The following is a 15,031-nucleotide window of genomic DNA, read 5'->3' as shown; positions in this document are numbered from 1 at the left end:
TAAAGGCTTCTGAACCCTCACTCCTGTTCTGCCCCCTCACCAGGCTGCCATTTCAGTCTTTTGGAGACGACCACTGTTAAGATTTGCAGCAGCATCTGGTACCAGGAGCCAGCAAGAGAGAACCCTTCAAGCTTCACACTACTCTGCCAGCACACACATTTCTCAACAGCTGATGGAATGAAAGCCAACCGCCCCACCAATCTAGGAGACAGGAAAAGCCCCCGAGACTGAAAAACGGGGCGCCCCACTTAAGGGCACGGCGTGGCATGGGGGAAGCCGCCGGCCTAGTAACCAGGGAAGCTAAGACCCAAGTCCGACTCAGGAGACGCACAGGCAGGCCTAGCTGGCCCTTCCGGCCCAGCCGCAACCTCGAAGCCTCCAGAATCCTCAGCGAGCCCAAAGCTCCTGCTTCCACTCAAACTCCCTGGACAGCGGGGAGGGCGGCATTCCCTTTTCCCGCGACCACTCACCCTTTGCCCGCTTCTTACCTGGGGCCCCGCTTCCGGACCTGCAACCACTCGGGGCCCCGCCCCCCACCGCTGCAGGTCTCCCTAGCCCCGCCCCTTGCACCTGCGGTTTCCTCAGGTCTGGTCTCTCCGCCCGCTTTGGCCTCACCTCGCAGCCCCCTCCCCCGGTAAACCTGTGGTCCCACCCGGCCCCGCCCCCCGCACCTGCAGCCCCTTCGGCCCTTCCCGACTGCCTCCTCCAGCCCCGCCCCCCGCACCGGCGGCCTTTCCCCACCTCCACCCCCACACCCGCTGTACTCCATACCAAAACCCCCATCCCCACCACACACCTAAAGCCCCCGGCCCGGTCCCCGTGCCCGAGACCGCCGGACACTATCCCCACACCCCCCGGCCCCGCCCCCTGCCCCGAGGCCCCTCCCCGGCCCAGCGGCCTCTCGGGGTCCCGCCCCGCACACCTGCAGCTCCCTCCGGCCCGGCCCTCAGGGCCCCGCCCCGCCCCGCCGGCCGCTCCTCTCACAGCCCGCTCTTACCGCCGCCGCAGTCCCGGCCGGTCACCTTGACGCGGGCCGCAGTGGCTGCCGCCGCCTCCTCATGGCCCTGGGAGCGGCCCAGGCGGCAGCGGCGCCTTCGCTCGGAGGCCGGGGCCGGGCCAAGCCGGGCCAGGGCCGGGCGCAGCTGGAGCGCGGGCCGACGAGGGAGCGGAGCCGGCGCCCAGCCGCAGTAGGAACCGTCCTCTCCTGGGTCTGAGCGGCGGGCCGCTCAGCCAATCGGCGCGCGGCGCCAGACCAGTCTCCCCAACCAGCTCGTCGCAGAGGCGGAGACACGCAAATCGACCGGCTGGGCGCGCCAGTGCGCAGCCGCTGCAGCCCAGGTCGTCCCTGGCCTCGGCCTCCGCTGCAGCCCTCAGACGCGGTCTCCGCCTGCAAGGATGCTCAGCTGCCCGCACACCCTCCTCAGCGCCCCGCCACGCCCATCCCCTTCCTAGAAATAGCAGCGCATCTTATTCCCCATACATCCTTCCAGGCCTCATACAATTTACCCTTGAAACCTCTACCTAGGATTTATTTGTTTTCAACAAAAAATGGTTTTGTGAGAAACATCACCTTAATGCCCATTCTTTACAACTCGGAGGTAGGCACAGAACACAGAATGTCAGAGCCAGAAGAAACCTTCGAGAGCCTCGGGTCCAGCCCATTTATTTTACAGCTGGGCAAAATTAAGCCCCTCGAGGTAAAGGGACGTGCCCAAGACCACACAAGTGCAAAGCTGAGAAATGAGGTTGTCTCTTGTGTCTCTGCTCTCAGATTCTTTACTCTGCCACGCACGATGAGGTGAGCAGAAAGGTTAAGTCATTTGATTAAAGTCGCAGAGGTAAGTTGCAAAGACAGTTGAAGCCAGTTCTGTGAAGCCCTGTAAGTCAGAACCACAGAATATCTCTGTTCGGCCTCCCACAGAAAGGAGGCCCTATGTCCTGCGTTACTCTGAATGATTCTTGGACACACAGACAAGTAGAACGTCATTTTGACAATTTTCAAATTCATTTTGCAGTAACATCAGCGTATGGAAAGATTTGGTTACTGTCTTCCCAAAGCTTATGGAAGAAAAAGAGAGAAACAAAAAGAAAAGAAATAGAGTCAGTGGAAATTAAACCATTTCTAAGTCTTCAGGAGTCTCTGAGGGAAATTTCTGCCATGTTGCATTAAGAAAGAATAATCATCAAAGAAGATACTTAGCTATTTTACTTAAAGAGAACAAGAGACAAGGTAATGCAATGGTTCATTCTGCTCGGAGCCTCTGGATTCAGAAATGCACAGGGTGGGTGTTGAGTGCAGACTCTGGGGACTTTTGACTGCCTGAATCCAAACTCTGCTTCTGCCACCAGCAAGCTGTGTGTAAGTAAGCAAGTTATTTAACATCTCTGTGCCTCAGTTTCTTTATTGAAAAAAAAATATGCTGAAAATAGCACCCTCTTCAGAAAGGCTGCTGGGAGCGTTCAATGAGGTGACACATGAAAGAAGGCCTAGTACCTAACAGGAGCTCAATAAACATTAGCTATTGTTATTTCTACCTGTGTGACTTAGGGCAAGCATGGAAGTTCAGCACAGTGCGTGTAATATATACTTGCTAAATGACATCTCTTATTTTTAATATGCTCATGCATAGCTTCTAAGTTTTCTTCAATGAACATAGATTCTTTTGTAATATATCAAAAAGTTATTGTAAACCCAATTTTAAAATGAGAAAAGGATCTGAATAGTTATCCAAAGAAGATCTACAGATGCCAATAAGGACATGGAAAGATGCTCAATGTCGTTAGCCATCAAATGCAAATCAAAACCACAATAAGATACCACTTCACACCCATTAGGATGGCCATAGCAAATAAGATGGGCAATAACAAGGGTTGGTGAGGAGATGGAGAAATTGGAACCCTCAGACACTGCTAGTGGGAATGTAAAATGGTGCCACCGCTTTGGAAAATAGTACCTTAAAAGTTAAGCATAGGGTTACCATGTGATCCAAGAATTCCTAGGTATATGCCCAAGAGAAATGAAGACATATGTCCATATAAAAAACTGGTACACAAATGTTCACAATATCCAAAAAGTGGAAATAACCCAGTGTCCATCAGCTGATAAATGCATAAATAAAATATGGTATATCCATACAATGGAATATAAAAAGAAATGAAGTACTAATGCATGCAATAACATGGATGAACCTTGAAAACATGCTAAGTGAAAAAGCCAGATCACATATGATTCCATTTATATAAAATGTCCAGAATAGGCAAATCTATATATAGAGAGAGTAGATTAGTGGTTGTCTAGGGCTGGGAAGATGCAAGAATTGGGAGTAATGGCTAAGGCATGTGGACTTTCTTTTTGAGATAATGAAAATATTCTAAAATTGGTGATTGCACAACTCTGCGAATATACTGAAAGCCATTGCATTGTACACTTTTAATGGGTGAACTAAATAGTGTATGAATTCATCTCAATAAAGCTGTTTTTAAAAGTTATCAGAAAGTCTGATCAGTCACGTCACTCCCATGCTCAAACATTGTGTAACAGGATGTGGAGAGGATCTTAGCTGCATCTGCTAGGGTTCAGATCACCCACAGTGAAAGTGTGATGTGCTGGTGGAATGGGCCAACTCTAAACGAGGGGAAGGAACTTTTGAGCCAGGGGAGGAAAGGAGGGCTGGAAAAGTCACCAAGGCCAGGCCAGCTGCCTCCGCATAGGCTTGTATTTCATGGAGAGCCAAGCTTTGAGACAGTTCAAGGAGATGTTTTCATTAGAGATGCTGATCAACAAGGAAGCTGTGGTAAACAGACTCTAAGGTGGCCCCCGTAATCCTCACCTCTCAATGTCTATGGGCTTGTGTGATCCCCTTCCCTGAGTGTGGGCAGGACCTGACTTGCTTCTAACCAGCAGAATAAGGCAAAGATTTTAGGTTGTATGTGATTATGTTACATAAGTTGTAACCCATCTAGCTAGGAGACTCTCTCTTGCTGGCTTTGAGGATATAAACAGCCATGTTGTGAGCTGCCCTGTGGAGAAGATCACCCAGCAAGGAGCTGAGAGTAACCTGCAGCCAATAGCCGTCAAGAAACTGGGGCCCTCAGTCCAGCAGCCTGCAAGGAACTGAATGGTGCCAATAATCATGTGAGCTCAGAAGCAGATCCTTACCCTGTCAAGCCTCAGATGAGACTGCAGCCCCCGCCAACATGTTGATTACATCCTTGTGAGACGCTGAAGCAGAGGACCCAGCTAAGCTGTGCCAGACTCCTGACCCACAGAAATGTTGACTGACTAAGCCACTGCCCAGCAGGCAAAGAGGATGCCCTCCTGGTGGAACACAGAAAGTCCCCGGAACAAGGTGGTGGCTCAAATGCTAATGATTTCACTGGCGGTGACCTGGGTGGTGATATTTATCCCCGTGGAGGAGGATACTGTGGTTGGTGCTATGAGGCCAGTGTTTGAAAAACATGGGGAGGATAATGCCTACAAAGACAGAGGAAGTTAGATGGCTGGCTAAAGCTATGTTTTATTACAGAAGGATGATGAGAGACTGAGAGCTGTTCAGGAGCAGAATGGCTAAGTGTGAGAGCCAGAGAGTTCTGGAGGTAGCTTACAAAGAGGCTCTCATCACCTATGTAGTGGAAGGACAGACACATTGAGTGGCAGGCTGAAAACCTGACTATTAGAGTCTAGAGCTCCAGAGATATTTGCTCAGCCAAGGCAAGTCTGTTTGGTGAAGGTCAGAGCCCTGGTGGTGAAAACCTAGGACTCTAAGTAATGGAATGGAGACATCTGGATGGATGTTCCTGGGGATGTTGACTCTGCAGCATGCACCCCAAGCTCCTCTGGGCTTGCACACTTTTCTTTATTAAGAACCGGAGCTACCACTGTGCTGGCAGGTACTACAGAAGCCCTTCCCCACAGACAACAGGTGTCCCTTCCTGCAGTGCTGCCCCTACCTCTTCTCCAGGTGGCCGGGCTGGTAACTAGGGTGAAATCTCAGCATAACCTGGCTGTTGATGCCCAGGGCCTGATAAGGAAAAAAATAGGCTATATACCTGAAGAATGGAAGAATTAGCCAGCATTTACTGGCAGAAGCCAGGGGAGTACCCCTGGGGTTGAATTTTGAGGGTGCTTGATCAAGGAAGCTGGAATGTAAGACTAGATAAGCAAGAATTCATTGACTTGGGTATACTTCCTCAGGACATGGGATTTAACACCCTAGCAAGGACTCCAGCTACTGGAGTGGCTCTTAGAAGCCTGGAAAGAAGCAATGGCCAATTCTCCGTGAAGTGGAAATACCTAATTGCCCTGGAAGATGGTAGAAAAAGTGGCCATGCTGAAATGGTCATACAGTCGACCTTCATTATTCATGTTTCCATATATGTGAATTAGCCTAGTGCTAAAATTTATTTGCAATCCAAAAATCAACATTCCCAGCACTGTCAAGGTCATTTACAGACAGGTAAAAATTTGAGTCACCCAATGTGTGTCCAGGCAGAGGTCAAACGAGGTGACACTCTGCCTTCTTGTTTCGAGCTCACATTGTAAACAACTGTCTTTTTCATGATCTATTTAGTGCCACATTTTTCACATTTTTGTACTTTTTCTTGGTGATTTTGCTGTTTAAAATGGCCCCCAGGCATAGTGCTGAAGTGCTGTCCAGGGTTCTAAGCACATCTCAGTAAGATGTGCTTTACTGAGAAAGTGCATGTGTTAGATGAACTTGGTTCAGGCATGAGTTACAGAGCTGCTGGTCATGAGTTCCGTGTGAAAAGATCACCAGTATGTATCACGTAAGGTGTTTTTAAACAGAAACACACATAAAACAAGGGTATGTATTGATTGGTTGGCAAAAATGTTGTGACCAGTGACTCAAAAGAACCTAACCCTGTATTTCCCCTAGGAGCAATGGTTCAGTATTCACTAACTTAGTGTTCTCAGCGACTTTATAGGGCATAATTCCTGAGTCATATAATAATGAGTCAAATAATGAGTCAACTCTACCTCTCATCGGTAGTCTAACTAGTAACCCTTCTGGCAAGGAATGCTGGGAAATGTAGTTCTCCTAAGCATCCAGACCTTGAGATACATGGGAGGGTATAGAAGAAACAGGGAATGGTTCTAAGTTGCTACAGACAAGCCAGTACAAATATGTTAAACCATTAAACATTAAAGAAATGTTAATGGTTGCCCCAAGGTTTACAATATATATCTTTAGTTAATCAGATCCTATCTTCAAATAATATCATTTCTCATGGAGTGTAAGGACCTTATTACCCTGAGGAAACAAAATGATGGAAGGAAGTAGCGCCTGTTCCCAGGGCTGAAGGGACAAAGGAAAGTAAGAGTTCTGATCACCAATTCCACTGTGTGGGAGGGGGCATGGTTTTCCCCACACCAACTGGCAATTCTCCAACACCATTTGGGTGTCCTACAGTTCAACTCAATTCTGATTCTGTCTATCCAGAGACAGCATCAAATTCCACAGGTTAAGGGCTCAGTCCCACAGGAATGTCTCTGACTTCAGCCACCAGTCAAAAGTCCAGGTTGTTACCTGCTTCTGACCAACTGGCTATAAATCAGAGGTTCCCACAACCCCCTCCTTGGGCTTGATTAATTTGCTAGAGTGGCTCACAAGAACTCAGTAAACTGGTTTACTCAAGAGATTACCAGTTTATTTTGAAAGATATTAAAGGAGAGGGATCAATAACCAGTTGAAGAGATTCAGAGGGCAAGGTTCTGAGCAATGGAATTTCTGTCCTCATGGAGTTTCAGGCCTGGCATGGTGGCACATGGAAGCTTTCTAGTTTACCAACCTGGAAGCTCTCTGAACCCCATCCTTTTGGGTTTTTATGGAGTCTTCATTACATCAGCACCATGGATTAAATCATTGGCCATTGGTGATTGATTCAGCCTCCAGCCCTTCTTTCTTCCCCAGAGGTCTTGGGGGTGGCACTAAAAGTTCCAACCCTCTATTCATTGGTTCCCCTGGCAATCAGCTCCCCCCATATTTGGGGGATCCCCAAAAGTCACCTCATTAACACACCAGTTGAAAGGGGCTCATTATGATAACATGATACCCATTTCATCGTTATGGCTCTGAAGCATTTTTTTCCCCCAGGAACTGAGGATGCAATACCACATATTTTAACAAAAGATGCTGCCCTTGCTCTAACTGCTTAGGAAATTCTAGGGTTTGGGGAGCTGTGAGCCAGGAATCATGAATGAAGACCAAATATACATAAGAAATATATATTTGGTCATCTGAATGACCAAATATATATTTCTTATAAATCATCTATCACAGAAAGGTTATCAGAACCTAAAAGTTCAGGAAAAAAAAGCCGAATGAAGCTGATCCACAGAATCATGAGGAAATGAACTGGTTATTCTTCTAAAGCACTAAGTTTTGGGATGGTTTGTTAGGTGGCAATAGATTACTGATACAAATATCTTCACATTCTGTGAACATTCTGAGAGGTCAATCCGCATATCTCTTCCCAAAGCCCTCTTGTGACCATCTTCCAGTCCTTTTCTTTCAAAATCCCTGACCATCTACCCAGACAATTAGCCATTGCCCTGCCCATGAATCTATATATACCTGCACTTCTGGTCATCTTTCAGTCAACAAAAATGGACAACCAAATGCATTGCCCACCGGGAGGATTTCTCTTTACACCATCTCTTGCATGGGGCTGAGATTTTTTTCAGCGGTCATTTCTAGTAGGTGCCAGCACAGGTGAAGGTTGAAGCTCTAAGTTTAGATTGAGGTAGAGGAGGCCATACAGCAGGAGTAGGTGTTACGGGTATGGAGTCACATATTCATACAACGTATGAATAGTACCTCCTGGACATTCTTGAATCCAATCTCATATACCATTTCTACTTGATGATTGCTGCTGCCCAAACTTTTGGCTCAGTGGGTCCGATAATGTCCAGTTCTTCAAGGGCAGCTCGGTAATATGGTGACTCAGTGCTCCAGTATTAGGAAATGGAGATATAAAAAAAAATGTTTAATGCAGATAATAAATAATAGTACCCACCTCACAGAGTTGTTCTGAGGACTCAAGGAAATAATGCATGAATAGTGCTTAATATATTGTCTGGCACCTAATGTTTAACAAATGTTTAGTAAGTGTTTAATAAATGGCAGGCATCATTGATTGGTACATCCATAGTAGTATAGTAGTAGCTTCCCATGTAGGTCTGCTGAAAATTAATGTGCCAAACATGTCACATTTTAGCATACCATTTATGTCTCATTGAAATATGATATAGTAGCACCCTAGTTCTAGACGTCAGTCTTTACACTTAGTGACTGTAAGTCAGTGGTAGATTCAGACCCATTTTCCCTGTGTTCCAAAGTCAGATTTCTAGGTGGATCAGTCTGAGGGCTGGCCCCAGACCCTGGTGAAGTCCCCAAGGCCATCTACCCTGGGAGCCAATTGGCTGACTTTCCCTTGACACAAACCTCAACCTCTTCAGCAATCTTCTCTATGAAAAAGCCTTTCAACTTTGGCATTTCTGTAATAGACACTCCAGAAATATTCATTGAATTGAGTTCTACTGCCTCCCCATGGCCATGGGGTAAAATCCAAATTTCTTAGCTTGAAATAAAATATACCTGAACATCTGACTCCCTATCCACCCTCATCTCCTAATGGCTAGCATTCATAAAGCATTTACTATGTTTCAACTCATTAAATACATGATCTCATTCAATAAACATAGATATCTATAGGTATTCAATATAGAGGCCATTATGTATGTTATTATTGAATGTAATATCATATGTCATATATACATGTGTATACTTTAAGTAGTCTCACACAACATATGGTCTTTTGTAAGTTGCTTTCCCACACTCAACAATATGTCGTGGATATTTCTCCATGCCTTAAAGGTTTTATGCATTTATATCATCATTTTAGATGATTCCCTACAATAGCATTGTAGGAATGTATCAGATTTACTGATGGACGTTATAAGGGCTTACAACTTTTCAATATTATAATCAACACTGGGATGAATAAATTTGTACATCTTCTGTTATTTGTTAGACTATCTTGTTAGGTTAAATTCTTAAAAGTAGTACCACTGTGTCAAAGGGAATATGCATTTAAATTTTTGAAGCATGGTACCAATCTACCTTCCAGAGATGTTATACCAACTTATAAACCCAACATCAGGTGTGAGTGCCCAATTTTCCCTCACCCTCATCAATGCTGGGTATTGCCAACTGAATAAATAGAAAAATGGTCTCTTGTTATTGCTTTGATTGCTTTCTGCAGAGATAAAGTATCTTTACCATGTACTTATTAGCCTTGAGTATTTCTTCTGGGAATTGCTTCTTTAGGTCCTTTCCGTTTTTAGAAGTGGACCATTCATCTTTTCCTTATTAATTTTAAAAAGCTCTTGTACTGGGACTTCCCTGGTGGCGCAGTGGTTAAGAATCCACATGCAAATGCAGGGGACATGGGTTCAAGCTCTGGTCCGGGAAGATCCCACATACCGTGGAGCAACTAAGCCCGTGTGCCACAACTACTGAGCCCGTGAGCCACAACTACTGAAGCCCACGCGCCTAGAGCCCATGCTCCACAACAAGAGAAGCTGCCGCAGTGAGAAGCCAGCTCACCACAACGAAGAGAAGCCCCTGCTCGTTTCAACTAGAGAAAGCCTGCGTGCAGCAACGAAGACCCAACGCAGCCAAAAATAAATAAATTTATAAAGAAAAAAAGCTCTTGTACTATATGTTGCAAAGTTTTTTTCTTGTGTGTGTGGTTTTTTTTGTTTTGTTGTTTTGCTTTTGCTGAACATGTTTTACATTGTATATAGTCAAACCTATTTTTTCCCTTAGGATTTTTTCTATTTGGTCTTATCCTTAAGAAGATCTTCCCCGCTGCAAAAGCAAATAATCCATCACCTTTTTTTTTAATTAGTTTTTTTCATGGTTTCATTTTTCTACAATTAACTATTTAATTCACCTGAATTTTGCTTCATGGTCTTTTTTTAAAAAATATTTATGTGTTTATTTATTTATTTGGCTGTGCCAGGTCTTAGTTGCGGTACACGGGATCTTCATTGCTACATGCAAGATTCTTTAGTTGTGGCATGCGGGATCTTTTAGATGCAGCACGTGGGATCTAGTTCCCTGAGCAGGGATCAAACCCGGGCCCCCTGCATTGGGAGCGTGGAGTCTTAGCCACTGGACCAGCAGGAAGTCCCTGCTTCATGGTCTTGCCCCCTCTTCACTTAGCTGGGCCTCCTCCCTCCAGCAGGATATAGGTTCTCAAGGGAACTCAAAACTAGTCACAGGCCTTAAAGCTGAGGTCTCTATTTACAGGATGTGTCCACTGGCTCCAGCCAATGAATGCAATTTATATCCAATACAGAACCAGCAGCATTTCAATGGTTTTTCACAGTGCACCAGGGCTGGCAAAGGCTCATGACAATGTAATCCTTTTCAGAGACAGTAGGAAGGCGTGGTGTCCTGGAATCAAGGTTAGGCCACCTGAGTTCTGCCATCCAGAGCCTGAGAGAGTGGTCATCTTAGTGCCCAGGACAAAGGTACAGGATACCCTGTCCTGGGTCCTCTGGCCTCCTAGAGTTCTCAGGGTTACCAGACCCTGTCGCTGGCTCTCTCAGGGGGATCAATGAGGCCCCAGCTATCCACACAGAGCCCCCAGGAAGACGCCATTAAATTCTTTCCATCTGGGCTTAGACCATTATATCCAGATAGCAACTGACACTTTATAAAGGGAAACATTTCCACAAGGAAAATCTTAAGTAGAGAGGCACTGGGCTTACCTTCAGAGTGGAAGTCTCCAGTCCTTACAGGGACTTCAGCTGGTCATCCCCTGACCGCAGTTGGACGTGGGGCCTTTTAACAGAGCATGGTGACAGGAGGTCCCTGGAGCCCCATTCTGGGGAAAGAGGGACCATGCAGTGGAGGGAAAGAAGGGAACAAGCAGTTTAGTTACTGAACACCAATAACATTCCCATTTCGCCACCAGCCTGGCCAGGGTCCAGCAGGGAGGAAGGAGTGCATGAGGTCCCAGTGAGGGGATGCAGTTGTGCTGAAAGGGCAAAAAGGAAGCGGAATGAAATCAGCAATCGGCCCGTGCTTTCCCTCCCAAGGATGAGACGCGCAAGACAGGAATCCCTTCGCCCGGCTGAATTAGCACCAGCACCTGTGAGGTTCAGAAAGCCTCAGCACCCACCCCCGGAGACTCAGTGATCACAGTGAGAGGAAACCCTCAAAGGGAATGGTGTGAGGCCTCTGAGGAAATTCAGATGCAAAAGTCCAGCCTCAGAGCCCAGATCTCCAAAATGAAAGGTGGCTTTTGATTCTCACATTAATATTTGGAGAAGTAAATGGAGAGAGTGAAGGAGCTGAGGGGTAAAACAAAAATACAACAAAAAAAACCCTGAAAATCGCTCCAGGGACCCAGATGTGTGATGAATGGAACGTCTGGCAGAGATAGGCTAGTTAAAATAACAGTCACACAAAAGCAATTCTTTTGCCAAAGACGTGTTCTTCCAAGTTATAGATTGCTCAGATCCAACAAAATTCTGTCAGAAACATGTCTCCTGATAATATCTGTTAAAGCCCTGAAGTGGAGGGAGGTGGGCAGACAGAAAGAGGAAGGATGTTCCCATGGCCTAGGCTCTAGAGGAAATAGCTTAGAGTCACATTCAGCCTAGAGAAGCCCAAAGAGAGGGTGGAGGGAGTCGGGAATGCTGTGGTCCTTGGGGTAGAACAGAGAGCTAAGGGGCCAACTCCAGTGAGGCAGTTTTGGAGCTCAGGATAAGGAAGGACTTTCTATCATGGAAAGCTGTCAAAGCGGAGTCCCCTGGGAGGCAGCCAGTTTCCACAAGCAAGTAGAAACTGGAGATTAGTTACAAGGACTAGGGTAGGGAGTCCTAGCACTGGGAGGCGGGGAGTAGATGGCCTGGGAGGGCCCTTCCCACTCTTGGGAGAGTGCAAGTGTCTCGAGCGCTCTGGGGAATGGGGCAGAATTCAAAATGACTTATCCTCTGATTTGCCCTTTTTTTTTGGCCGTGCCACGTGGCATGCGGGATCTTAGTTCCCTGACCAGGGATCAAACCCGTGCCCCGTGCAGTGGAAGCGTGGAGTCCTAACCACTGGATGGCCAGGGAATTTCCTCTGATTTGCACATTTTAAACACACACACACACACACACACACACACACACACACACACACGGCACCTGAGGGAGCTGCAAGCAAACTTGCATTATCCATTCTAGCTCAGAGGTCCGGGCTATGCGCAGCCACTAGTGGGGTCCAGGGGAGCCCAGGGAAGGACAACAGGGCAAATCTCGCATCGGGACACAAAGAAGAGGGCCCAAGGGCTGATCAGAGTGCCAAGGCTGAGGCCAAAAGGGATGAAGACATGTTTTGAGTGCGGGGGCCTCACTGCCTCCACAGCAAAGCGAGATGGGCTTGTCTGCGTAGCCTGAGGGGGCAGCCTGACCAGCAGCGACATCTAGCTAGCTGCCCTGAAGGGTCATGTCAATAGCCCCTAGAAGCCCAGCCAGACTGCCCTAAAGGCCAAGCTCCTTTAGGGCAGAGGCAGGAACAAGAGAAGCCCTAGTAAGCAACCTCTTTGAAAGATGACGGGCGGGGCACCTGTTTGCTGTCTGAGTTGGAAAGAGACACAGCTCTGTCCCTGCAGACTCAGGCAGGTTGCCCTGTGGGTGACTGCGTTATAACCCACTGTCAATTTAAACATATACCTCCCCCCACTGCCACTTTAGAATAATAGCACATTCTTGACCAATGAAAACTAGAGCAGCAAGCTTTATTGTACATCTTCCGTCAGGCACAGCGATCACCCAGTGAGGGCTCCACCACACTACCCCAAGTTGATGCGTTCCGCAACATGAGTTTCCTTTGAGGTGGCCTCTTTCTGCCATTTACTTTGTGTTCTGAAGTTTGGAGCCCCACTTGCCGACAAAAGTTATGCAAGCTAGGCCTGCCGTGCAGAACAAAAGGAAAACATCACAGAGATATTTAATTATGAGTCACTGAGGCTTCAGGGGTTTTCAAGGAAATGGTCCGGGGATTGGTTGGTGGTTGCTGACACTGTAAAGGACATCACAGACACCCCTGCAGCCAGGTGGGGATAATTATGAATTATAATGGGAAGAAAGCAAAGCGAGCACAGATCATGACTTAGGACAAATGAAGAGCCAGCTACTGCCAATGGCCTTTGCCAGCAAAGCAGCTCAATGCGGTCTACACCATATCTGCTCCAATTCAGTTTATCTGCTTCAGGTAGTGTTCCCATTTCCAGGACCGCATCCCCTTGGGATTATTCCTCTAACCCTGCCTGAGAGGCTCGCCCCTGATTCTTGATGTTGGGTGACTTTTCCAGCCTTAGGGAAAAAGCAAACCTACAGAAGCCACTGCCTCACAACTTATCTGAGCCATGAGTGCAGCTCCAACGTTTTACAGACAAACTGGGGCTGAAGAGGGTATCAGGCAAAGGTATGGCTAGAAGCCAGACCTCCAGATTCACGCAAGTCAATGCACTTTCTCCATCATGCCCTTAGTGCCTGCAGAGTCCCGCAGGCTGCCAGCTAGCAATGAAGCCAGTTCCTACGTGGCCCTCTTACACCACGCACCATCGCACTGCCTGCTCGACTGTAAAGGTGAGAACCTGTTCTACAGCAAGGAGCAAGTCAGCTCTATCAGCACAGGAGCCAAGTTTAATCCTGGCCCGCTTCCCAGCCACACTGCCCTGCTTGACCCTCCCAGAATATCTGCTTTTGCTCATTCATTCAATCCTGACTTTGTGCCTGCTGCGATGCCAGGCCCTGTGGGCTAAGGATATCCAGGTGAGGGAGACAGTCCAGGATCCCTGCTGTTATGGAGCTTGCAGGCTAGAGGGAGAAACATTAATTGAATAATCTCACTAATCAACATACAGCTACCAATTTTTCAGAGCAATGAATTACGCTGTAGGGCTGGAGGAACACAACTCAACAAAGGGCTCTGTTAAAGGGGCCTGACCTAGAAGGGCTGCTGCAGGGAAGGGCTCCCTGCCGGAGGGAGGCCTGAGCTATTAATAAAATCTGGGGAGGAGTTAACTGGCTTCTCGGGAGAAGACATTCTACCGAACAGAAGTTCATGGGCCAAACAAACCAAAACGTCGAAGTTTGGAGCAGAGAAACATTTATTTTAGCGCCAAGCAAGGAGGACCGTGGCAGAACTGGGGGTGAAGGCTGCAGGGTGCGTGACTTTCTTCTGATTGGTTGGTGATAACAGGGTAGGGCTCCAGGCCTCTGGTGCTCAGTCTGAAGTCCTCCACCTGCGGGGGCCTTAGTTCCCGCAGAACTCAAAGGTATATTGTTACGTACATCCCTTGAGGAGGGACCAGGCCCTGCCTGTAGCTGACTATAGTTTCTTGACTGCTCCTCCTCTGTTTCTGCAATCCTTCCCTTTTCTGATTAGCAACCGTTTGAATCTGCGCTTTGGTACTCAGGGAAGGTTTAGGAGGCTAAAGCCTTTCTCCTGAAAACAATAAATGGGGGACACGGAAAGGCTTCCGTACCCAGGAGGGCCCCACAGGGTCTTGCTCAGTTTCACAGAGCTGGAGGCAGGAGACAGGGCGTGTGTACCTCCAAGCTCTGTGGTGGGAGTGAACAAGGCACATTCAACGGAGCCAGAGGGTACTTCGGCAGGAAAATGTGGAAAGGGTTCACCAGCGATCCTGGCTGCAGACTTCAGCCCCCTGACAATCCAGTCTCTACCCCACATGGTAAAGGTCACAGAGAGATCTGCTTCTTTCTCCTCTTTCCAGCGCCACGGTGGCACAAGAGCTTCTTAGGAAATCCTAACCTTTCAAAAACAGTGGTTACAGAAACTATGACACCGGAGGATGTTTGTTAGAGCCTGTGAAACTCAGGGGGCCAGAAGAGGTAAATACGGAGGCAGACCACAGCACATCTGCTCTAGCAGCATTTTTATTTACAAACAGCAATTTCCATTGACTTTATACCATAAAAAAG

At 47.4% G+C, this 15,031-nt stretch overlaps 1 protein-coding gene across 24 annotated transcripts in view; it reads right to left on the bottom strand.

The window, feature by feature from the left end:
• Positions 1 to 1,199, bottom strand: part of RALGPS1 (Ral GEF with PH domain and SH3 binding motif 1) — a 286,233-nt gene extending 285,034 nt beyond the window's left edge. For 7 of the 24 annotated variants that reach the window (XM_059925646.1, XM_059925653.1, XM_059925649.1 and 4 more), the window contains exon 1: positions 489 to 512. The gene's annotated coding sequence lies outside the window, so the exon portion shown is untranslated. Of the gene's footprint in view, positions 1 to 488; positions 516 to 570; positions 593 to 997 lie in introns of those variants that run through there. The other 17 variants (XM_059925643.1, XM_059925644.1, XM_059925633.1 and 14 more) reach the window with 9 other exon arrangements.
• Between the last annotated feature and the right edge of the window lie 13,832 nt (positions 1,200 to 15,031).

The sequence above is a fragment of the Balaenoptera ricei genome, chromosome 6 (assembly GCF_028023285.1).
Source record: "Balaenoptera ricei isolate mBalRic1 chromosome 6, mBalRic1.hap2, whole genome shotgun sequence".
NCBI classification, from domain to species: Eukaryota; Metazoa; Chordata; class Mammalia; order Artiodactyla; family Balaenopteridae; genus Balaenoptera; species Balaenoptera ricei.
This window is presented reverse-complemented; position numbering and strand designations above follow the sequence as displayed.